This window comes from Camelus bactrianus, chromosome 15, assembly GCF_048773025.1.
Source record: "Camelus bactrianus isolate YW-2024 breed Bactrian camel chromosome 15, ASM4877302v1, whole genome shotgun sequence".
Taxonomy (NCBI): Eukaryota; Metazoa; Chordata; class Mammalia; order Artiodactyla; family Camelidae; genus Camelus; species Camelus bactrianus.
The window spans coordinates 50,186,670-50,211,006 of NC_133553.1; positions in this window are offsets into that span (position 1 = coordinate 50,186,670).

Genomic DNA, 24,337 nt, shown 5'->3' on the forward strand with positions numbered 1-24,337 from the left:
CACACATGGTTGGCATTGTGCAGAAAACAAAAACAAAAACAGTAACAAAAACAAAAACAACTATTTTGAATGGATATTGCAATGTTACTGCTTTGGACTGTGACACATGGCCCTGGAAATCCACATATGGCAAAACACTTGGAAGTCCCTAATTATATTCAAGGGGAATTTTTGTCAACTGGGGGCTCTATTTCAAAAATGTTGAGACTTATCAACTGAGGGTTAAAGATTGTGTTTAAAGAAAGAAATATGATCAGATATTTCTGGGCAGTTGGATTGTTAAAAAAAGTCTATTTTGAGTCTCCTGCTTTTCCCTATGTCCTCTAAGTTCCTTGGAAATTGCTCCCCACGTAGGACTTTCCTTGCCACAGAGGTGACAGTGAATAATGAATTATTGGTTCTCTCATATTTGATCTAGCTTCTCTTTATCACACCATTAGTGCTCATGATAGGATTCTTTGAACAAAGTTTCATAAGGTTTTTCTAGATTATACTTTTGTTGAATGGAGGGGCCAGTTCTTTTTACCTTTCTATGATTGGTACTCCCTATGATGCTTGGCATTAGAAGGGACTCCACTTCACTAAATCAGAAAATGAGAGACAGTTCCATTTTTTGAGTCAGGAAGAGTCTATAGCTAAAAATGTACTGTTTATGTTACATGAAAATGAAAGCATTTTTGAGTGGCTGGTGGATTAGATATGGAGAAACAGATGAAATCAAAGTACAGTACAAAGTTTCCTGGGGTTCTCAGTGGTGAACAGAACACAAGTGTTTCTTACGTGTATAAAACTTGAAACTGACACATTAGCTTATGATGATCATTCCTGTCTCAATTCCCATGACCAAACACTTCATTTTCCTCTGGGTACAAGTGATAATTTCATTCTATAATATCACTTATATTTTAGTTTTGCCATCACTATCAGCAGGTGAAAATAGATGATATCCTTCCTTGGGGTACATGTGAGGCTCTTCCGTGTGGAACTGCATCAAGAACAGGCTAAGTAGGTGTCTGTGTCCGAAAAATAAAATCTTGATAAATAATCTCAGTAGATAAGGTGCCCTAATTAATGACACATTTCTTGATGTAAGAGTGCAAATATTTTAAATGTCCTTAGGATGCAAATTTCTTAGGGTTTCTATCTCTCTGCTTACATTACCCATCTCTTCTTGCACGTTGTCCACTTTTTCTATTAAAGCCTTTAGAATATTAATCACAGTTGTTGCAAATTCCTGGTATGATAGCTGTATCTGAATTTGGTTCTGAAGTTAAATCTGTCTCTTCAGACTGTTTTTTTTTCTTTTAGCATGCCTTATAACTTTCTGTTGATAGCCAGACATAATATATCAGGTAAGAGGAACTAAGACAAATAGGCCTTTAGTGTGAGGTTTTATGCTTATCTGGCTAGAAGTTAAACTATGTTCAATGTTTGCTGGAGCTATAGGTGTCAGAGACTAACATTCCCTTTAGTGTCCTTGTTTTTGTCTCCTCTGCTGTCACTTCTGTTTTCCTAGATACTCTTTTTTTTTTTTTTTTAATAGAGAATGAGGCTTCTAGTTCTTTCAGCTGTAATCCCGTTTCTACAGAGGAGCCTGACTGATGTGGTAGTGAGTGTGGGGGAAGGAGAAGCAGTCTACAGTCCTATGACTGATCAAAGTCTTTAGTGAGCCTGTTTCCCCAGGTTGTGGCTTTCACAAGTGCTTCACTATTTTCTACCCCTTAGATGAGTGGAAAGCTAGATGGGCCTGGAGTTGGGTATTTGCCTTCCACTTGGTTAGGCTCTGGCAAAATAGTATGTTATGAGAGCAGGCTTTTTTTAAGGAGAAAAATAATACTCTGGATATATTTCAAAATAGCTAACTTTCCCCTCTTGCTGTTGGAAATATAAGAGAAATTTTCTCCAATCTTCACCTGAGAATGTGGTGGGGCTCCTGAAGGTGAAACCTGGGGCCTTGCTAAGAATGGAACTTCAGAGATTTTTAACTCAAGCTCATTGAGAATGAACCTCCATCAATTTGTCAATCGCCATTTAAGTGTTCCCACAGATACTGGCTACAGCAGTGGGCTTCTACTCCTGGTTTCCATTCCAGGCAAACTGTGATTCTTTGTATTTGCCTGTCTATCTGATTTTCTGGGAGACAGCTTGCCCTGTGACCAAAATTCTCTGATGGATCTAAGAAGAGTTGTTGATTTTCAGTTTATTCAACATTTTTCTTGCTTTGAGTTTGAAAATGACAACTTTGAAGCTCTTTACATGTCAGACCAGAAATCAGAAGTCTGCAAGACATTTTTCTGAGGGTCATTTATCTCTCATTATCAACAAATGTATAAGATGCTCCTCTAAGAGCATTACTTGGAAGTGGCTAAACAAGGATTGTAAAGGCATTTGATGTTCAGTAAGTGGCTATCAGTGTCACTAATATCTATGTTCTTCCCTTCTCTCTTGGCACTCAGATTATATGTTCCATACTCTCTTGTAGTCAGTTTAGCCATGTGACTGATGTCAGATCCAGTGAATGTGAGCAGAAGTAGCCTGGTCCATGAAAACTTTCTGTACCAAACCTTACTTTCCTTCCTCATCTGTAAGCTTAGTGGAAAAAAAAAAAAAAAAACAAACCCTGAGGCTCTAGAGTGGTGGAGCCACAAGAAAGAAGAAACAAGGGTACCTCAATGGCATTGCGATCAAAATTCATCTATCTTTTCTCTCTTCCACATCAAACCACACGGAACTCTGACATGAGCAAGAAGTGAACTATCCTGATGTGAAAGTACTAAAATGTTGGGGTCATTTGTTACTGTAGATTATAACTGACCAATATAGGGCAGAGAAGAGGAATCTCTTCTGAGGGGAAAAGAGACAAAGAAAAGGGAAGCTGTAGTCATGTAAGCTGTTCAGTTGAGATTTGGATCTGTTGGTACAAAGAGCATATGAAAAAATCCATGCTAGGAAACTAAAACAATTGCGCTGTTCACACGCAAAACTGCCTGTATGAGCCTGGGTCCCTAGTGTGAATACCAAGGTCATAGTCCTTGGACTTCTCCAGCCTTATGCACAAGTCCCACCTCCCTCCAAAAGATGTTTTGTAGCTTATATCCCAATAATTATGAATTTCTCATAGCTTTACATACATAATATGCATTCATTAAAGTGCATTATCTCACATCTGTCTTTTTACCATGTTAACCCTTCTACCTGGAATGTCTTTTCTCTTTTATATGTTAACCTTTTATTCATGCATCCTTCAAGAATCGCTTGGGTATGTCTCTTCTAGAAGTCTTCTGCAAACCTCCCAGCCGAAGGCCAGGGCAAAAATGGATAAATGTTTTTTGTTTTTTTTTTCAATTAGGCTGAGTATGTATTACCTTGCTATTGATGTTGAGGAATAAAGCTAAAAAGTAGCTACACTGAGAGACTACATTTTCTATGACTGGGACATTAAGAACAATGCCTGGTAGTTTGCTCTCGATCAATACTAAGTATCTATTTCATGCCTAGGATTGCCTGTGGCAGAATACAGACACAAAAATTGGTGACACAATTTCTGCCTTATGAAGAGTTTCTATCAAGGTGGAGAAGATGGGCATAACTAACTAGACCAGTGATTCTTAGATTTATATGTAACAAAATCATCTTAGTCAAAATGTGTATTGTATTACTCTGATGCAAGTGATCTGCAAACCGGAATCAGAAACACTGCACTAGCCTGTGGCCTTCCTGAATAACAAAAAATCGCTGGTACCTAGTCTAATGTCTGTAGGTATTTGGCTAACGTGCACGAATGTGAATGAAATGAGGCAATTAAGCCATAAGAGAAGAATACATGCTCCACATAACTTAAGTGAATTCAACTGCATAAACTGTGAGCATGTAGGATTTCAGATAAAAGAGATTAGCATGGACTGGTATGGTCAAGGAAGGCATCAAGGAGTTAGGATTTGAATCAGAGTATCAAGATAGAAACCACAAGGAATTTGTACTCAGACAACTCTGGATTTAAATTACAGATGCATTACTTAGTAGCTATTTAATTTCCCATAGCTTTTATTTTCTGATCTAAAAAAGAAGGTTCAGAGCACCTATTTTGCACATACCTTCTTAGGATTAAAGTGCCTACCAGCGCGCCTGGCTCAGTGATTTTGCTCAATCCCTGCCAGCCATGTTTCCTCAAAGGATGCACTATATTTGTATACAGTGGCTTAATTTTATATCAGAAGGAACTTTAGATACCATCTTAAAACTACTGATCTAAATTCATACTGTTTATTGCTCAAATTGCACAATTAATTATGTTTCAGATATAAGCGTGATCAAATGATTATTCTCCAGGCCACAGCAAAGTTTAGAAGCCAAATTCAAGTCTGAACAGGATAAGGAAAGACTATTCAAGATATGTATTTTTTTTTTTTTAATAGCAGTTGAATTGTCTTTTCTAAAGGATTTTTTTTTTTTTTCTTCAGAAGGAAATGAGTCCCAAAGCTTTTGGAGCATGAGAAGAGATGTGCATACAGCCTCCACTCCCATATAACTGCTGGGATTTAATTCATTTACAGCCTAAAATAGGATTGTATATTACAAAGGGAAAATAAAGTGAAAACTGACCTTAGCATACACTAGAGGTTTGTATCATATTCCTCAGAGATTATTTACCAAAAGTTTTGCTGTGTATGTTAGATAAGAAAATAAGCAAATGAAAAATGCACAAGAAAATTAACCTAGCTGAAATCAAGAAGCAGATTTAATTTCATGAGAATAATGGGTAGAAAATAACGCAATGTGTAGCACTCATAGCAGAGATGACTTTTCTGATTACATGGCTTGCTACCCAGGTGCTTCCTCATAGCTGGGACTACAGAGTTGATGATCACAGACCAGTTTAGGCTGTTCTTAGAAACTGATAATGTTTAAAAGTCCCCCCTTCACTTAAAAAAAAAAAAATCACTATATTGAGATATGAATTACATACAAAGAGCTGTGTACATATTTAATGTGTTCAGCTTAGTAACTGTGCAGGTAAGTATACACCTGTGAAACCACCACTGCAATCTATGCCATAAACATACCTTTCTTCTCCAAAAGTTTCCTTCCATCCTCCTTATTTTTATTTTTTATGCTGAGTGCCTAACATAAATTTACCCACTTAGCAAAATTTATTATTTTTGTGTTTTCTTTGAGTTTTACTGAGATATAATTGACATACAGCACTGTATAAGTTAAAGGTGTACAGCATAACTATTTGACTTACATACATCATGAAATGATTACCACAGTAAGTTTAGTGGACATCCATCATCTCCTATAGATACAACACTGAAGAATTAGAAAAAAAATTCCCTTGTCATGAGAAATCTTAGGACTTGCTATCTCAATAACTTTCATTTATAATGTAGAGCAGTATTAATTATATTTATCACATTGTACATTACATCCCTAGTACTTATTTATTTTACAACTGGAAGTTCGTACCTTTGACTGATTTCATCCAATTTCACTGCCCCCATCACTGCCTCTTGTAACCACAAATCTGATCTCTTTTTTAAATGGGTGTTTGTTTGTTTTTGAAGTATAATTGACCTAACCTTATGTTAGTTCCTGTTACACAACATGGTGACTTGATATTCTATATATTTCAAAATGATCGCCATGGTAAGTCTAGTTACCAACTGGTCAGCATATAAACACATTACATAATTACTGACATTTTATAGCTGTGATTCATTTTTTTTTAATTTTTAAAATTTCTATATTTTTGCCTTATTGTTATTTTATTTATTTACTTTTGGGGGGAGTTTACGAGGTTTACTTATTTTTTTTTTGGAGGAGGTACTGGGGATTGAATCTAGGACCTTGTATATGCTAAGCATGTGCTCTACCACTTGAGCTATACCCTCCCCCTCTTCATTTAGTTTTTAATTGGAAGTTTGTAACTCTTAATTTTCCTCACCTATTTGTCTTCTGTCCCCATCCCCCTCCCCTCTGACAACCACCTATTTGTTCTCTGTATCTATGACTCTGTTTCTGCTTGTTTATTTGTTGTTTTTAGATTCCAAATATAAATGAAATCATACATCAGTATTTTATTTTCTCTGTCTGGCTTGTTTCACCTAGCATAATACCCTCTATGTCCAACAATGTTGTTGCAAATGGCGATTTCACACTGTTTTATGACTGAGTAATATTCCATTTTATGTTTATTCCATTTATTCATTATCTATTTATCTACTGGTGGGCATTTAGGTAGCTTCCTATCTTGGCTATTGAAAATAAAGCTGCTGTGAATACTGGGGTGCATTTATCTTTTCAAATTAGTGTTTCAGTTTTCTTCAGATAAATACCCAGGAGTGGAATTGCTGGATCATACAGTAGCTCGATTTTTAATTTTTTGAGGACTCTCCATGCTGTTGTCTATAGTGGCTGCATCAATTTAGATTCCCACCAACAGTCCTTTTCTCCACAACCTCGCCAATACTTGTTATTTGTTGTCTTTTTGATAATAGCCATTCTGACAGGTGTGAGGTGATACCTCATTGTGAATATTGCTGCTATAAACATTGGGGTGCAGGTTTCTTTTTGAAGTAGGGTTCCTTCTGGATATATGCCCAGGAGCAGGATTACTGGGCCATATGGTAAGTCTATTCCTAGTCTTTCGAGGAATCTCCATACTGTTTTCCACAGTGGCTGCACCAAACTGCATTCCCACCAGCAGTGTAGGAGGGTTCCCTTTTCTCCACAGACTCTCCAGCATTTGTCGTTTGTGGACTTTTGAATGATGGCCATTCTGGCTGGTGTGAGGTGATACCTCATCGTAGTTTAGATTTGCATTTCCCTGATAATTAGTGATGTTGAGCATCTTTTCATGTGCCCGTTTGCCATCTGTATGTCTTCTTTGGTAAAATATCTATTCAGGTCCTCTGCCAGTTATTAAATTGGGTTAGTTTTCTGTTTGGTGGTGAGTTTTTTGTATATTTTGGATATTAATCACTTACCGGATATATTGTCTGCAAAAATTTTCTCCCATTCAGTAGGCAGCCCTTTCATTTCTTTGAAAGTTTCCTTTGCTGTGCAAAAGCTTTAAAGGTTAATTAAGTCCCATTTGTTTATTTTTGCTTTTATTTCCTTGTTTTAGGAGATGGATCCAAACAATACTGCTATGATTTGTGTGAAAGAGTGTTCTGTTTTCTTCTAAAAGTTTCATGGTTTCAGGTCTTACATTTAAGTCTTTAATCCATTTTGAGTTTATTTTTGTATATGGTGTGAGAAGGCATTGAGTCTGATTCTTTTGCTTATAGCTGTCCAGTTTTCCCAATACCATTTATTGAAGAGGCTGTCTTTTCCCCACATATATTCTTGCCTATTTTGTCATAAATTAATTGACCATGTAAGTGTGTGTTCATTTCTGGGCTCTCTTTTCTGTTCATTGTTCTGTGTCTGTTACTGTGCCAGTACCATACAGTTCCATTTCTTGTAGCTTTATAGTGTACTGTGAAATCTGGGAGTGTGATATGTCCAGTTTTGTTCTTCTTTCTTAAGATTGCTTTGGCTATTTAGGGTCTTTTGTGTTTCCATACAAATTTTAGAATTATTTGTTCTTGTTCTATGAAAATTGCTGTTGATATTTTGATAGGGATTATACTGAAGCTGTAGATCACCTTGGGCAGTATGGTCATTTTAACAATATTAATGCTTCCAGTCCATGAGCACAGTGTTATTTTTCCATCTGTTTGTTTCATCTTCAATTCCTTTCATCAATGTCAGAGTTTTCCAAATATAGGTCTTTTACTTCCTTAATTTGTTTTATTCCATTTATTTTATTCTTTTTGATGCAACTGTAAATGAGATTCTTTTCTTAATTTATCATCCTGATAGTTCATTATTAGTGTTATAGAAATGCAGCAGGTTTCTGTATATTTATTAGTTTTGTGTCCTGCAAATCTACACAGTCATTGGTGAGTTCTAGTCTTCTGGTGGCATCTCTAGGATTTTCTGTATAATATCATGTAATTAGCAAACAGTAACAGTTTTAGTTTTTCCTTTCCAATTTGGATTCCTTTTCTTTCCTTCTTCCTTTCTTCCTCCCTCCCTCTTTCTCTCTCTTTCTTTCTTCCTTTCTCTCTCTCTCTCTTCCTTACTTTCTTCCTCCCTTCCTCTCTCTCTGTCTCTCTCTCTCTCACTGCTGTGGCTAGGCTTTCCAATACTATGTTGAATAAAATTGGCAAGAGTGAGCATCCTTGTCTTGTTCCTATCTTAGAGAAAATGATTTCAACTTTTCACAATTGAGTGTGATGTTACCTGTGGGCTTGTTATGTAGGGTCTTTTCTATGCTAAAGTATGTTCTCTTTATACCACTTTATTGAGAGTTTTTATCATACATGGATGCTGAATTTTGTCAAAAACTTTTTTTCTGCATCTACTGAGATGATCATATGCTGTTTTTTTTTCTTTCAGTTTGTTAATGTTATTAATTTACAGATATTGAATAATCTTTGCATCCCTGGGATAAATCCCATATGATCATAATTTATGATCTTTCTAATGTATTGTTGAATTCAGTTTGCTAATATTTTGTTGAGGAATTTGCATCTATATTCATCAGTGATATTGGTCTGTAATTTACTTTTTTGTCATATTTTTAGTCTTGGTATTGGGTAATGCTGGTCTCACAGAATGAATTCAAATGGGTTCCTTTTTCTGCAATATTTTGGAGTGGTTTGAGAAGGACAGGTGTTAACTCTTTTCTAAATGTTTGGTAGAATTCATGTATGAGGCCATCTGGTCCTGGATTTTTGTTTATTGGGAGGCATCACTATTATTACTGATTCAATTTTATTACTGGTAATTGTTCTGCTCAAATTAATTTCTTCATTTATTTGATTAAATCTTGGGAGATTGTGCATTCCTAGGAATTTGTCCATTTCTTCTAAGTAGTCTGTTTTATTGGCATGTAATTATTTATAGTAATCTCTTATGAGCCTCTGTATTTCTGTGGTGTGAGTTTTAACTTGTTTTTTTATTTCTGATGTTTTTGATTTGGGCCCTTTCTCTTTTTTTTTCTTGATGAGTCTGTCTAATGGTTTATCAATTATCTTTATCTTGTCAAAGGACCAGGTCTTAGTTTCACTGATCTTTTCTATTTTTTAAAATCTCCATTTTGTTTTTCTTTTTGCTCTGATTCTCTGATAGTTTGTTTCCTTCTACTAATTTTAGGTTTTGTTTTTTTCTTCTTTTTGTAGTCCCTTTGTGGTCCTTGTAAGGTTATGTTCTTTATCTGCGATTTGTCTGGTTTCCTGAGATAGGCATGTATCATTATAAACTTCCCTCTTAGAACCGCTTTTGCTGAGTCCCATAGATTTTGGATTGCTGTGTTTTCATTTTCATTTGCCTCCAGGTACCACTTAGCAAAATTTTAAGTAAACAATATAGTATTGTTAACTAAAGGCAACAGTTGCACAGCAGATTTCTAGGATTTATTCATTTTGCATAACTGAAATGTGTCCTTTTGACCAATACCTCCTCAGTAGCTCCTCTCCCTAGTCCCTGGGATCTATCATTTTATTTTGTTTCTGAGTTTGACTATTTCAGATTCTTCCTATAAATGGAATCATGTGTTTTTTTGCACTTCTGTGTTTGGCTTATATCACTTATTATAATGTCCTGCAGGTTAATCTATGTTTTTTTAAATAGGATTTATTTCTTTTATAAGATTAAATAATATTTTAATTTATGTAACTTCCACATTTTCTTTAACCAGTTATTTATTGACAGACATTCACACTGTTTTCATAGCTTGGCTATTGTGAATAGTGCTGCAATCAACAAGGGAGTGCAGATTATCTCTTCAAGATCCAGATTTCAATTCTTCTGGGTATGTACTCAGAAGTACGAATCCTGGGTCATATGGAAGTTTAATTTTTAATTTTTTGAAGAACCTCCATACTGTTTTTCATAGTGACTGCACCAGTATACATTTATACCAACAGTGTATAAGGGTTCTTTTTACTCCACATCCTCATTAGTACTTGTCATCTTTTGTTTTTTGATAATAGCCATCCTAACAAATGTGAGGTGATATCTAACTATGGGTTCTGCTTGGCATTTCCTTGGCGATTACTGATATTAAGCACCTTTTCATGTACCTCTTGGCCATCTGTATATCTTCTTTGGAGAAATGTCTATTCAGGTTATGTGAGCAAGAAAAACAAAGCTGGAGCCATCATACCTCCTGGTTTCAAAATATTACAAACCTACAGTAATTTAAAAAGTATGGTTACTGGCATAAAGATAGACGTGTAGGCCAATAAAACAGGATAGAGATTTCAGAAATAAACCTATGTATGCATAAATAATCAACTGATATTCATAAGTGTGCTACAAATGTAAAACAGGGAAAGGAAAGTCTCTTCAATAAACGGTGCTAGGAAAACTGGATATCCATATGCAAATGATTGAAATTGGATCCTTATCTTACACCATACACAAAAATAAACTAAAAATGGATAAAAGATTTAAACATAAGACCTTAAACTATAGAACTCCTGGAAGAAAGTGGGGAAAAGGCTTCTTGACTTCGGCTTTGGCAATGATTTCTTGGGTATAACACCAAAAGTTCAGGCAGCAACAACAAAATTAACAAATTGATTGCATTAAACTAAAAAGCTTTTGCACAGCACAAATTAAAACATATAACCTCTTTACATCTTTTCGTTACTCAGGCTCTTTAGTGTTTTGCCAGGACCACTGGTAGGTAAGTATTGCTATAAGTACTTGTATCATTTTTCCTGCCCGATATTCTGCAGCAGGAAACCAGCCCTGTTTCATGCTTCCCAGCCCCTGTGTTTGTGCTCAGTAAAACTGGCTTGCCTCTGACTTCCAGGATATACCTTGCTCCTCTTTGAACATGCCGATGCTTTCTTTTCTGTCTGACATGCTCACTGTGTGCACTCCCATCATCTCTAACACTTTACCAGCTAAATACTGAATCTCTCTTTAACACTTGGATCAGGAAGGCATTTTATCCAGTCAGAAGACAGGATAAATGAACTGACTGAACTTCTTTTTTAGAATCTTAGTTGGATAAACTTTCATTTGTGTGACATGGTAGAGTGCTGTGGTCCAGCACAGTAAGACTCTAGGTCTGTCATCGGTCACTCAAAGCCAAAATATATCAACTATGTGGTGTGTAAGCGTGGGCACACTTTAGCTCCTTTACATCTAAAAGAGGATGATGATGATGGTATTTACTTTATAGGCTTATTGTAAGGTTAAACAAGTTAATTCATGCAAGGTATCTGGACAAATACATAGGACACAGTAAGTGCTCAGTAAATTTTAATTTTGTTCTCACACAATATTTATTGCATATGTCTTCTCCATTATTTTATAATAATCTATATAATTATCTATTACACTGCAAGCTGTGGGGGGGCAAGGTACTCATACTATTGTCTCTCTAGCCCCAGCTTCAGCTTCTATCATTGGATTCATACCATCAAAGACACCCCAATTTTTTTTGGTAAATGAATGAATGATACACCTTCTGCTTATCAACTCCTATAGAATAGAGTGTTTGTATTTCATATATTGTCTTTCATTTTAGCTTTATGGGTCTATGCTATATGTTCTCTATTACACTGTTAGCATCTAGAGTGGAGCTTATGCTTCTCACATCCTTTATGATGTGAATCTCGTAAGACTGTATTCTTAAATCCTGTTTTTCTCTAACTGGCATAACTGATCTTTTCAGGAATCTTCATCCACAATCTATATTTCTTTCAGAACATGCATTCTGAGTGTAGACTTACAGTGAACACCTCAACCACCTATTCTGACATCCATTTACTTGCTGGAGTCATGTGGGGGATCAGCTTATATGTTCCCACTTACTATCCCTATTTCACTGCCTTAGTCCATAGTAAATCAAAGACAAATAAAAAAACAAGAAACAAAACAAAACACAGATTACCAGCATACACCCCCCTCCCCCACTAACAGTTCAAGGTGCATTTGTTTCATCAGTGACACTAGAATAGTACATTGCTAGGTTTTCCATTAAGGTATATATTCCTATGAAGGAGACTTTTTAACTGAGTTGAGCTAATCACTCACATTAAAATATTTATTTAGTTAATTATTTCAGTTGTTTTGTATTGTGTATAGCACTAACAATGCCTGCTTAGGGGCTGAAGATAAAAAGTTGACAACACATTAGTATGGTTGTAATTTTTCTTAGCCAGTGTTCATTTCTCCTTCAAGAGATCTGACTATTATTTATGACACAAAAATAGTATCCATGCTAATTAATAGGGCTAGTTTGTTTACTCAGCTATTAATGCCTGATTATTTCTTTTTTTCCTGCACCTAAGTGACCCAGGACAAATTTTGGTGTTCATCAGGGAAGCTAGCTAAGTCATATGACTAAGACAGTCCCATTGAAGTGAGCTGATTCTAACAAATAACTCATTTCTCTATGACAAGTTTATTACACAGTACACCTGCCTAGAGCTCTTTCAATATGGTTCTGGTCGATGGATATGCATTTATTATCTTATCATAAGCATAATTCTGCAGACTTGAATTAGAAAAGACTTGGTCTGGATGTCATTCAATCAGTAAATTCAACAGAAGAAAATGTCTCAAAGTACGTATATTTTCACAATACAGTAAGTTCAATATTTGCCCTGATTATCATGATACTACAGTCACAAAGGGAGTAAGAAGTTTAAAAGTCAATGTCTATAGGTTCTACCTTATGCACACTGGATCTGTGAACATAAAATATCTACATTAAAATCATCATTAAAAGAGTTTTACCTTATAAAATGTTTGTCACATGATTTTAAATGGTAAATTATTTCAATTTATTATTTAGGTATTGTAGTTACTAAAATAGTATTTGCACAAAGAATGATAGATTGATTGGCAAACCTGCCTAGAAACAAATTTATAATATCGTTTTGCATGGGAAAGATATCGAGGAATTTCTATTTTCTTAGTGGATCACTGCTGGGAAGAATTAGGAGGAGAAGGAGGAGGAGAAAGTTGGCTGTAGTAGAGATCAAGTCCAGTGATGAGAGGGTTACAATCCTGAAAGCCACTTAGAAGTAAGAGGAAAGATGTTCCCCGGGCTGTGTCTAGAATGGCAATGCCACTTGGGCCTCCCCTACACAGGCCAAGACTGAGGGGTTCTTTCGTTTCAGGGGAATAAAGGATGATGTAGGGGAATGGGTCAGCTAAGTAAAGTGAAGGCATTTTCCATGACTTGAAATATGCTGCTACTTCATCTAGGTAGTTTCCACCTTTGGTAATAAAGCTGATTAAAAACAAAAACAACAAAGTATGTAATGGAACATAAAGTAATCAAGATATTTAATAGTTCCTTGTATGTTTTGATTTACAAATGTTCTTTCTGTGAAATGAAGTCAAACTTTGTATTATCATAATTATTTGCTAATATATGTGCATATACAGTACAACACTGAAACTAAATTAAACCTGTATAGTTTCTGATCCCTTGAAACATCAGACTCAGAAAATAGCTCAATTCAGTAATGATTTATTAAAGGCCAATTACATGTCAGATCTGTTGTAGAATCTGCATTACATCGATGTAACACGGATAACTGAACAAATACCTAACGTAAATAAACCATGTGCAAGTTTATGTTGTAGAAGAGTAAAGGGATGAATATAAATATGTGCACTAGAGAGGATACAAAAATGAAAGAAATATAGGAACTCTATATCAAGATCAAAACGTTTTGGAACTCACTAGAAGTAAGATTTCATATTCTCCCCTTGTCTGTCAAATGAAAATTAAAAAAACTGAAAAAGAAGTGACTTGCCCATGATTAAGAATAGGTCAGTTAAAGGCAAAGGACAATACAGACCCTAGGATTCCTTCCAAGTAATCACAGCTAATATTTATTGTATTTTTATGATATACCAGGCATCGTTGTGCTATCCAAATTTATCTTCCCAATGATACTAAAAAATGAATAACAATATTTTGGGGGCACACAAAAATATAATTTAGCTTCATGGCACTACTGAAAGGAAAATGCACACAATATGTACTCATTCACATAATACATAAAGTGAAGATAGGGTTAGCAGATAAATGGATATTTTGATAGATGGGTGCTCAGTGGACAGTAAATATATTATTATTAATGAGGAGGAGGGGAGGAGGGATGGGGTGGTTGGAGAAGAGAGGTAGCATATCAGTTATCACATGTGTTACAAACAACATGAACTGTAGTGGCCTAAAAATAAAAAAGAACATTAGCTCAGGAGACTCTGATCAGCTGATCTGGGACAGGATAGACTTACCTTTGCTGGGCTTCACATGTTCCTGCTTGGCTGATTGGTCAATAAAGGCCTTATGTGTCTGGCATTTGATCAGCTATCAGCTGGAGGAAGGAGGTGACTGGGCCATGCATCTGTCATGGTCCATCGTGGTAGCCTTGGATGGTCACACAGTGATGGCAGATTTCAAAGACTGAGGCCCAGATTCAGACTGTGTAGTGTCATTTCTGCTGCATTCTGTTGCCCAAAGTAAGTCACAGGTGGTGGGGAAATAGATGGTACCTCTTGTTGGGAGGAGCTGCAGAGAATTACGACCACTTTTGCAATCTTACAGATGGTGAGAAACGGAAGAGATGAACTGGAAAGAAATAAGGGGACAACAAATTAACAACAAACAGCTAACATATTTTTACTCCTAAAATCACAGAAATAATTGAAGGTAGAGTAAAAAGAAAATCTTTAGGAAGACTATTGAGAATTAAAATTTTTTAATGATGAAGATAAAAATTTTCATAAGACCCATTTGAAGCATTTACTGCTTTGAGTTTTGCTTATAAAAAGCATGTCATACACTGGAATCAGCTCTGATGTTTTAAAAAATTATCTTTATAATTCTAGATTATTGACATCTTTTGCATAGAAATAACAAAAGATGAGCAATTTTTTTATATACATTAAGAGACAAAGACAAATATTATGGAAATGTGCACAAAATGTACAATTCAACAGCTTATTACAAGGTAAACATCAAAGAACCAAGCCAAAAATCAGAAAATTGTCAGTACCTACAAAAGGCCTCTTTCGCTCTCTCCCAGTCACTGGTCTGTCTTGCTTCCAAGAAATCACTATTACAACACATTATGATCACTTTCTTGCTTTTCTTTAGATTATTAACACCTTAGAACATATCTGGAAATACTACATATATCTGTGTGTGTGTATATATATATTTTTTAATTTCTATAAATTGAATCATACAGTATGAATTATGTGCCTGGTTTCTCTTTCAATAATATATTTGTGAAATTCATCATTTTATGTGGCTACATTCATTTTTAATGCTTTATTCTTTCCAATGTATGAATATATCACAATTTAATCATGCGTTGGTGAGCATTTAGGTATCATACGTTTGTTATATGAACAGCAAACATGAATGAATGCATTTGTTAGGTATATGTTTAAGACTGAAATCACTGCATATGCAAATCTTCAACTTTAGAAAATGATGTCAAACTGACTTCCAGGTTTGTTGTGAAAATTTATATTCTTACCAATAGAATGTAAGAGATAACTTTTAATTAATTTTCTTGCCAGAACTTGATGATGTCAGTCTTCTTAATTTTAGGCACCCCAGTGGGTCTATACATAGTGCTATCTCTAATTTTAATTTGTATGTCCCCATGAGTAATGAGTTGGAAAATTTTTCACATATATTATTGGCCCCTCTGATTTTCTCTTTGGATGTGTGCATTCAAATTTACTGGTGTCTTGGTTATTCTTGGTATTTTTTCATAAGCAAATTTCTGAATTAGATTCTCAAGTTTCATACAACTGAAATAATCAATCCATCAATCAATCAAAATATCTCTTGGGTTTTGTATTGGGACATAATTAACGTTATTGATCACTTTGGAGAGAAATAAAAGCTTTAAAATTTTGAGTCTTCCAAATCCTGAACATATTATACCACTCTATATAGTCCCCTTAATTTTTTAATCAAATTAATGTTTTATAGTTTTCTATAGAGAAGTCTTTAAAAATCTTTTTAAAATAAGTCTATTCTTTTTATAACCTTTTTTAAAAAACTGAAGTGCAGTTAATTTACAATGTTTTAGTTTCAGGTATACAGCAAAGCGATTCATATATATATATATACACATACATAAATACATACACACACGTATATACATACACACACACACATTCTTTTTCAGATTCTTTTTCATTATAGGTTATTACAAGACACTGACTATTGTTCCCTGTGCTATACAGTAGGTCCTTGTTTATTATTTTATATGTAGTAGTGTGTATATGTTAATCTCAGACTCCTAATTTATCCCTTCCCTCCATCTCCACTTCCCCTTTTGGTAGCCGTAAGTTTGTTTTTTCTTTGTGGGGGGGGACCACCTCCCCACCTCATTAGTTTGGTTTCTATGTCTGTGAGTCTATCCCTGTTTTGTAAATAAATTCATTTGTATAATTTTTTTAGATTCCACATATAAGTGATATCATATAACATTTATTTTTCTCTATCTGACTTCCTTAATATGATAATCTCTAGGTCCATCCATGTTGCTGCAAATGGCATTATTTCATTCTTTTTTTGACCAAGTAATATTTCATTGTGTGTGTGTATACATATATATACATATACACACACATATATATACACACACACATCCTGTCTTCATTATACATTCATCTATTGGTGGACAGTTGGGTTACTTTTTATCTTGGCTATTGTAAATAATGCTGCTATAAACACTGGGGTGCATGTATCTTTTGAAATTAGTGTTTTAATTTTCTTCAGGTAAATATCCAAGAGTGGAATTGCTGAATCATATGGTAGCTCTATTGTCAATTTTTTGAGGACTCTCCATGCTGTTTTCCATAGTGGCTTCACCAATTTATATTCCCACCAACAGTCCTTTTCTCCCCAAGTTTGACAACACTTGTTATTTGTTGTCTTTTTGATAATAACCATTCTGACAAATATGAGGTAATATCTCACTGTGGTTTAGATTTGCATTTCTCTAACGATTAGTGATGCTGAGCATCTTTTCACGTGCCTGTTTGACATTTGTATGCCTTCTTTGGAAAAATGTTTGTTCAAGCCCTCTGCCCATTTTTTAAATTGGGTTCTTTGATTTTTTGATGTTGAGTTGTATGAATTATTCATATATTTTGGATATTAGCCCTTTGTCAGATGTATCTTTTACAAATGTCTTCTTCCATTCAGTAGGTGACTTTTTTGTTTTGTTGAGTTTCCTTAACTATGCAAAAGTTTTTTAGTTTGATGTAGTCCCATTTGTTTATTTTTGCTTTTGTTTCCCTAGCAGAATTTTTAAATATTTTGTACATTTTTTGTTTGTCGTCAATGGGAAAGTAGTTCAAATTTCGAGTTTACTATTATAGAAATAAGACCTATCAATTTTAAATTTACGATGCCACGTCTACTTTGATAATCATTTTCTAACCTTCCTCTCTTAAAAAAAAAAAGAGAGAGAGAAATGCTGTTCTGACTGTTATAAGTCAACTATCTAGAATGAATGGTATTGGAGGTGCAGACATGATGCAGGTTGAAGTATACTGCAGAAATAGACATGGATGAGATAGGTTCATTTTTGTTCATTGCTAAAGTTACTTTTCCTTTTATAGATCGTTTTCAACCACAGGATTCTAGAACACAGCATTTTCTTCCAAGGCTTTATATTCATTATTCTAGTTATCTTCATCCACTCTGTCTCTCCTCCATCAATACTTGTTTATGTGCTTATCGGAGCCGCAATGTCTTAGTATCTTTGCAGTACTCTAGTGCACAGTCACAGCTCCATTCTATGACATACTAGTGGAGTAATGAATTATCCAATGGCATAGAAATTAAGAGCATTCTCTGGAACAAAACTGCCTTGGCTCTTCCTCTTAGTAATGTGAACTTGGATAAGTTACATGGTATACATGGTCTTAGGTGAACTGCTTCCTTCAAAAAGATATGTTGAATTTCTAACCTCCAATACCTCAGAATATAACTTTATTTGGAAATAGGGTCCTTGCAGATGTAATTAGTTAAGAAGAGGTCATAGTGGAATAGGGTGGGCCCTTAATCAGATTATGACCACTTTTGCAATCTTACAGATGGTGAGAAACAGAAGAGATGAACTGGAAAGAAATAAGGGGACAACAAATTAACAACAAACAGCTAACATATTTTTACTCCTAAAATCACAGAAATAATTGAAGGTAGAGTAAAAAGAAAATCTTTAGGAAGACTATTGAGAATTAAAATTTTTAATTTTAATTAAGACTTATGAGAATATAGCAGGGAGAATGCCATGTGATGGCATAAGCGGAGATTGGAGTGATGGATCTGCAAGTCAAGGTTGCAAGGATTGATGGCCACTACCACTAGCTAGGAAGAGGTAAGGAAGAATTTTCCTGTACAGGTGTCAGAGGGATCATGGTTTTGCTAAAATCTTGATTTTGGACTTCTAGAAACCAAAACTGTGAGAAATTAAAATTCTGTTGTTTTAAGCCTTCCAGTTTGCTGTACCTTTTTACGGAAGCCCTAGGAAACTAATATCTTGTATAACTTCTTTTTGTCTAGTTTCCTCATCTGTAAAATGGAGGTAATAGTAGCACCTGTCTATCTCATAAAACTTTTTGTGTATTATGCAACAAGCAATAGAATGGTGACTATCTTTTAATAAGTGCTATACAAGTCTTTTAAAATATTATTCTAATGGATAAATTTGTCCCTTGAAGGCAGGAGCCATGATATGTTTCTCATGAGTCTCCCAACATGCCGAGGTCTGTGCATAACAGAAGCATACAAATACACGTTCTGACATTTTCCCTCTAATTATTTTATTATTTCTCAATTTGCATTTTTTACTTGTATGGTTCTGCAAGTTTTAGATCGTTATGAATTATATCTCTATATCCTGGTTTATAATTGTGACATCTCTCCTGTGCTTTGATTGCTTTATATTCCCCTTCCTCTCATACACACTCTCACCACTTCTCACCCTTATGCTTATATCAAATTCCTCATTAACTTGTGATTTCTAAACATTGATTTGGGTGTAGAAACCAAAAGAGAAAAGGCAGCTAACATGAATAGTTTTCAGATGGCTGTGGAATTTAAAATATAAACTACGGGTTATACTCTTAGCTCTGCTACAAACCTGTAAAGTGACTACAGATACTTCACTTGTTTGGGAAACTTGTTTCTTTACCTGTACAATAAGGAGATTGGATTAAATACTTTCAGTTTGTTTCCATGATTAAATTAATTAAATTATTCTATGCCCCCTGAGTTAAATGATGACAATGAAAAACTGGTTCTCACTCATCCATTAAGGCCCAGCACATGCAGGAGGCACCACATATCAAACACAATATTTGTCTATTAACTGATATGCGCAGATGCATTTGACTGTTCACTGAGATAGGGTAACATAAGTTACTGTTGCTCTTGAAAAATTTGGGCTTTCCAGTATAATTACCTGTGCAAGCACAGCTAAGGGATATTTCCAAATACATGCTGTATGCACACCCACTTGGTGCATCTCATATTTCAAAGACCCTATTGCTCTGAAAAGTTTTCACATTCATGGTGGAACAATAACGGGAAGAAAGTACTTTTATGCTGCAGTGCATCATTTTTACTTTTCAAATCAAAACACTGTGACATCTGCCTTTTGCTTATTTGGCAAATTAATAATGATTTTAAAAAGTCAGATGATCCTTTCCAGCTGTAGTCAAATTCTTGAACACAGTTATATACTCCCCAATTTATTTCCTCATTACCGAGCATTACCTGTGTGGTCAAAAAATGTCGCCTGCCACTTCAGTGCACAAAGGATGTTGCAGCCATCAAGCCATCAGCCACTGCAGCTGCTCCTGATGGAACTCAGGATGGAGAAAACCCGGATACTGGCTGTAGATAGTTAAGGTGCATATCAAAGGAATAATTTTAATAAGCCCATACTCTGGCATCTTCCCATATAGAGAAAAGTGCTCAATTCATTAACTTGTGAAGTCTGTTTTATATATATATATTTTATATATGTGAAGCAGTAATCTTTTGATGTTTGACTACCTGTTTTCTTCCCCCACCTACAACTCCTGTTTATCCTGACTCCTCCCTTACTTCTTTGGAACAGTCCCTCAGAGCTATCTGAGAGGCTGAATCCTGGACTTACCTCCTTAGTACACCATATAAAATAGAATTCTCAACTTTTAGGCTGTGCATTTTTTTCAGGCGACACCTAGTTATTTTTTATTTGGCTTCTATGTCTACTATTTTGCCAAAAACCCACCATGAGTTCATCAATTACCAAACCAAAGGCCTTGTATTCTTTGTCCTTTTACCTCTGCTGCCCTTGAACCTGTGAACTGTCTCTCCCTTATTTCTTTCTCCCCTAAGTTTCTTTGATAATTTTTTTTTCCTTCAGATTTTCTTCCTACTCTACCCAGAAATGCCTGATGTTTCTTTCTCCTATCTTATAAAGGAAGGTGTTCCACAAATATGTGCTTATTTATTTATTTATTATTTATTTATTCATATTTCTTGGCCCTAGTCTCACTTGAGCTACAAGGCCTGTGAGCCTCTTTAATTTTCTTCATATGGTTTGGCTTTACACCCCTTTACCATTCTGCCCAGTGTCCTCTATGCTATCTATAATTTGCCATAGTTGTCCCCAAATATTTATTCTAGTATAAAAAGTACTCGCAATTTTATAGGAATCCTGTAGTTTCAGCAATAAAGGATAATGCTCCATTAGCTAAGTTGATAACCACATAATCCAACACTTGGATCAGAATTTCTAACTTGACATTTCAAAAATGTCTGTGTCCACATTTCATGTATGATAAAATAAAATTTAAGAAAAGTTTGTTTCACATGTCTGGTTTTTGATTTTCCTTTCTTTACTATATTTTCTTTAAAATAATATACCACATAATAATTAACCAAAGGCAGGCAAGAGGGATGAGAATGGGCAGAATCAAGAAAATTATCAAGTTATTTGTACTCTTAGGTGATTAGACATTAGAAGAAACAGTCCTACATGCTAGACTCATCTGAGTTAGCTCTGTATCTCAATCATTGTCTTGTGCTAAAATGAGACTGATGTATCTGATAAAGGTTATCAGTTGCTTGCTGTATTCTCATTAGTAAGTCAAAGATATGTGCAATTCATTTTTCACCATTTAATTTCAATTAAAATAGGTTCTGCTTTTAATCTTCCACTTTTAAGTGTATTTATTGTTCTATGCCTCCTGTCCCCCCCAAATCCAGATAAAGAAATAATAACAGTATTGCGTGGATTCAAATCCAGTGGCTCTGAGTAATACTAGTCCTGTAATTCCCTCAGGGTAAATGAGGACAAGGGGGAAATTCCTCTTCTGCAGTTCTCTAAGTGTTTTCAGTGAAAAGAGTCAAAGCATCTGGCACATTGTATTTTGTATTCAGTCAGCTCCTCCAAGAGTGTTCCTCAGGAGTAAATTAGGCAATTAGCAGAATCATTAACTATTTCAAGCCAACAAAGTATCACTTAGTGCACCAAAGTAATAATGAGCAAATTAGTAGTCATGCAGTCAGCGAGCGCTTAGGAAGCAAAGCTGCTCACTTAGGAGAACCCACTCACTCATTTGTCCAATGGTAAACCTGTTAACGCCCAAGAAAAAAGGAGTTTTGAATGGGATTAACTAGATTCTCTAGAGGCAAAGAACGAATCACAACGACAATCAACGACATACTTTAATAATACTGTATTGTTAAAAATCCAGAGTTCAGTATTTTCACAGTACCTTCATTACTATCATACGACACTTAACTAAAGGACAGAAAAAGTGAGGTTCTAATTTATTCTGCACCTATACAAATACCCAGTTTTGTCCATAACTGACAGCATTGGGATCACTGGGGTCTATTCACTGATCTGTAATCGGAAGTTCTAAGTTTAAGGAAGGGCTGTGTGAGTTTTAGAGTCCTGACGTGTTGAGGTTACAACACCTCTTTCAGTCTACTTCCCAGGGATACGTCTAGGATGCTGTGGCATAGATGAAAACAATTAGGAAAATAATTGGTATATTATATATGTTCAAGAAACACAACTTGAATCTGAATCTTATACCAACATTTAATATTTCTGGTCCTCTGTGTAGATTAAAGTAAATACTTTTTTTTTTCTGCCTGCCACATAGTGTTTTAAAGATGATCAAGAAGGATGAGAGTGTGAAAGTACTTAATACAATTTTAATAACTACACATACTCTACGGGTCAGTGTATTATTGCTACTGTAAGCTAGTTTCTTATAAAGAAATTAGCATGATTTCTAAGATACAGTAAATTCTTAATAAATGGTAGCTGTTATTACTAGAATGGTATGCTATGATTATTATTAATACTGATGTTTTACAGATATTGTTTCTATAATTTCTAGTATTGTAACTTGGATCATGATCTAAGAAAATAATTTAAAAATTAATCTGAAGTCACAAATGACCAATAACCCTTTTTGTTTTAAAATGAAGACTTATTTTTATTTTATTAGGTACTGCTTTTTGAATAATTATGTTAAAAATCACATTATTCAGTATGTTAATCTTGTAGATTCCTGTTTTTGTTTTTGTTTGCTATACAGTTTTCTCTTCCTTTCCTTCTTCAGAAATAAACAGAGGTTAAGAAAAAAGCACATTTCTAGATAGACAAAACTAAAAAGGATTGCATTCCCCTAAAAAGAATTTGGAAAGTTGCATCACATTTTGGCTTCCTAAGCATAAGATGATGTCTCTTAATGTGGTAGAAAATTAGTAGGAATAGTGAAAGTACCTTAAATTTGTGGAATTTGAAAAAAAGAAACCATTTAGAAACTGGATATGGCACTTGGATTTAGAAAGACATTAACATAGCCCTTGGATACTTACAGCTGAATCAACATGCTTTATCTGCATAGCTATAATTGCATGTAATAGATAGAACCCTTTGTTAACGAAATGCAAAGATCATTTGATACTACAATATCCAAGGCCTAGTGAATGTACTGTTTTATAATTTTGTTGAGATCTGCCTGCCTGCCTGCCTGCCTTCCTTCCTTCCTTCCTTCCTTCCTTCTTTTCCTTCCTTCCTTCCTTCCTTCCTTCCTTCTTTTTTTCCTTCCTTCCTTCCTTCCTTCCTCCATCTCTTCTCTTCTTTCCTCTCCTCCCTCTCATGATCTTCCTTCATCTTCCTTTCTTCCATTATTTCTTTCAGTAGGATTCCGGAATTTAAGCAGAAATATTATAATGGGAAATAAACATTTTTTATTAGAAGAAACAGTTTCTTTGAAGTCTTTTGCCTTATAGTAAGTAACTATTAGAAGTAATTTATGAAAATTCTTAATGCCTTACAAAAAGAATTTCCAAAATATATGCCCCACCCTCTTAGAGTCTATGATCTAAAATAGTCAGTGGAGACTTAAACCCATACCTAGAGGATGCATGAAGAGAGCAGTAATGCATCTTTAAAGTAAAACAGGAGTTGATAGGTTATTTCTCACTATGTCTGGTTATCATGATGTAAAGAGATGGGCTGGTAGTATCTCTGAATCAGCTATGTTATCTGACCTTGGTCAAATCCTCAAGTTTCTTGGGGTCTCAGATTCTTTGTTAACAATGTGCAGTAATTAGATTTGTCCTACTTACTGCACATATTTTTCTTTATATATATCAACTGAGAGTGGATGTAAAATGCTTTAAAGATGTGATACAATATTAAAATGAATAAAATTGTTTAATCTGTTCCTTTTTTTTTTAGGGATAGATACCTTATTTTTTTTTTTTAACTTTTTTTTTTTTTTATTGAGTTACAGTTTACAACGTTGTATCAATTTCCAGTGTAGGGCACAATTTTTCAGTTATACATTGAACACACATATATTCATTGTTACATTCTTTTTTGCTGTGAGATACCACAAGATCTTGTATGTATTTCCCTGTGCTATACAGTATAATCTTGTTTATCTATTCTACATATGCCTGTTAGTATCTACAAATTTCGAACTCCCAGTCTGTCCCTTCCTACCACACTCCTTCTTGGCAACCATAAGTTTGTATTCTATGTCTATAAGTCTGTTTATGTTTTGTTTCCATGTTCTTTTGTTTTTTTTCAGATTCCACATATGAGAGATCTCAAATGGTATTTTTCTTTCTCTTTCTTGCTTACTTCACTTAGAATGACATTCTCCAGGGACATCCATGTTGCTGCAAATGGAGTTATGTTGTCATTTTTATGGCTGAATAGCATTCCATTGTATAAATATACCACCT